This window comes from Eumetopias jubatus, unplaced genomic scaffold (genome assembly GCF_037043125.1).
Source record: "Eumetopias jubatus isolate StellerSeaLion01/CBP00866 unplaced genomic scaffold, mEumJub1_p1.0 scaffold_14, whole genome shotgun sequence".
NCBI classification, from domain to species: Eukaryota; Metazoa; Chordata; class Mammalia; order Carnivora; family Otariidae; genus Eumetopias; species Eumetopias jubatus.
Genome location: NW_028274820.1, coordinates 72,603,052 through 72,605,949, shown reverse-complemented (window position 1 = coordinate 72,605,949; position 2,898 = coordinate 72,603,052).

The following is a 2,898-nucleotide window of genomic DNA, read 5'->3' as shown; positions in this document are numbered from 1 at the left end:
ATTTGGACTCTAAAAGAAGGTTTCATTTAATAGTCTATAACAGGTTTTATTCCTCCAAACCAACTCTTTAATATGTGGTAATCATTTCCAGTGCAGCATCTAAAAATGTTCTTGTCAAATAAACTTGTTACTCTTCTTAGATTTATAAAACAATGGGGATTAACACAAAGCATCATGAAATGCATAATTTAACCTCAGAATATCTCTTAAAGAAATATAAGCTTCCACATATATGATGGCTGAGACATCATATTGATTTCATTTATTCTTATATTTCTAAAGGATCCTTGAACCTGAGTTGGTATTCACTTTTCTTATAATTCTGTGTAACAGTTCAACTAGCTGACACAGCTTCTTTCAGTGTCTTACATAAGACAGAGTGCATTTGATTACTAAGGCTGCCCAAACAAATTATCACACAGACTGGGTGGCCTAAATAACAGAAGTTTATTCCTGACAGTTGTGGAAACTAGAAGCCCAAAATCAAGGTGCTGGCAGATTTGGTTTCTTCTGAGGGCCTCTCTCCTCATCTGGCAGATGACTGCCTTCTTGCTGCATTCACACATAATCTTTTCTCTATGCACAAACATTCCTGGTGTCCCTTTATATGTCCTAATCTTTAACAAGGACACCAGTCAGGTTGGATTAGAACCTACCCTCACATCTCTTTTTAACTTAATTATCTCTTTAAAGGCACTCTCTCCAAATAAAGTCGCATTCTGAGATACCGGGGGTTAGGACTTTAACTTATGAATTTTGAGGGAACAAAATTCAGCCCTAAGTATAGTCATAAAAGTTGTATTGTTTTTCAAAATAATGCATGAACTATTTTTCATATAATTAAATACTGTGCATATAAAGGCATTCTGCAATTTTTAAAGTATAATGACTGCATATACCACTAGAGTCAAACTGCAAAATCACACAAGCACAATTTTCATCAAGTTTTTAAGTCTAGTGAAAGCTGTTTCTATTTATTCATGTTTTGCTTGTTTGTTTTTGCTAATTCCAATTAGAGAATTATTGCCAAATTCTGAAATCTTCTCTAATGGTCAAGCATTATGAGTTCTTTCTTTTTCTTAAAGATGCAAAATCAATCAATGCTGAGCATTCCTTTGACATGTTCCAGATTGCCTTTACCCCTAACCTATAATAATGAAGTCTTTCCCATGATATGCAGACTATGATCCTTGTCACTGTGCTTCCCATGTGTGATCATTTTTCAATAACACATTTTCAGATTCGAATTATTTGGCCACCTTATTTATCTGGCCTGTCCACTTTGAGCTGCTTTTTCAGTTGAGCCCCAATAAATTCATAGATTATTATAACAAAACTACATTATCTCAATGAAGTCAAGATCACAGGTGCAACATTAAATTACTACATCAAAAGAAGAATATTATCACCATAGGGAAATCAGATTAAATGATGCATAGCTGAAGATGCCTATACATTGAAACTGTATTGCACTTAAAACCATAAAAAATGTCCCTTATATGTTATTTACAATGTTATTCATGTGTGATATAAAATACTTAATATGTTTTTTATTACTTCTTTCCTTGAAACTTCAGGAGTCACATTTGTTTAACCTCAAATCATGTGACAGTGAATTACACAATTACTTTCCAAATAGCACCATAACAATCACTTTGAGAGTTAATGCCTAAAATCAGAGAAAGAGATAGAAAAAAAAGTCTTAAATTTCTGTCTGGTTTGTTTTCTACTAGATGACCTTAACTTCAGGAGAGATCTGCAAGGGGGCTAACTGACAATGACCCTATATAACAAGGAGGGGCCACATGTTTTGTCACATGTTTTTCTTATAACTTTTGCCACTTGAAAAAAAATGACTGTCTCAAGTATTTTTTAAAAATTTTATTTAAATTCAATTTAGTTAACATATAGTGTATTATTATTTTTAGGGGTCGAATTTAGTGATTCATCAGTTGACTATAACACCCAGTGCTCATTATATCAAGTGCCTTCTTAATGCCCATCCCCCATCCCCCACCCACTTCTCCTCAAGCAACTCTCAGTTTATTTCCTATAGTTAAGAGTTTCTTACGGATTACCTCCCTGTTTATATTCCATTTTTCCTTCCCTTCCCTTATGTTCATCTGTTTTGTTTCTTAATTTCCACATATGCGTGAAATCATTAGGTAGTATTTGTGTTTCTCTGACTTATTTCACTTAGCATAATACCCTCTAGTTCCATCCATGTCATTGCAAATGGCAAGAGTTCATTCTTTTTGATGACTGAGTAATATTCCATTGTCTATATATATACCACAACTTCTTTATCCATTCACCAGTCAAAGGACATCTGAGCTCCTTCCATAGTTTGAATATTGTGGACATTGCTGCTATAAACATTGAGGTGCAGGTGCCCCTTTGAATCACTGTTTGTATCCTTTGGATAAATACCTAGTAGTGCAATTGCTGGGTCATAGGATAGTTCTATTTTTAGCTTTTTGAGGAATCTCCATACTATTTTCCAGAGTGGCTGCATCAGTTTGCCTTCCCACCAACAGTGTAAGAGGGTTCCCTTTTCTCCACATCCTTGTCAACATCTGTTGTTTCCTGACGTGTTAATTTTAGCCATTCTAACCAGTGTGAGATGGCATCTCATTGTGGTTTTGATTTGTAGTTCCCTGATGCCCGGTGATGTTGAACATTTTATCATGTGTCTATTAGCCATTTGGATGTCTTCTTTGGAGAAATGTCTGCTCATGTCTTCTGCCCATTTCTTAACTGGATCTTTTGGTTTTTCGGTGTTGACTTTAATAAGTTCTTAATAGATTTTGGATATGAGCCCTTTATCTGATATGTCATTTGCAAATATCTTTTCCCATTCTGTAGGTTGCCTTTTAGTTTTGTTGACTGTTCCCTTTG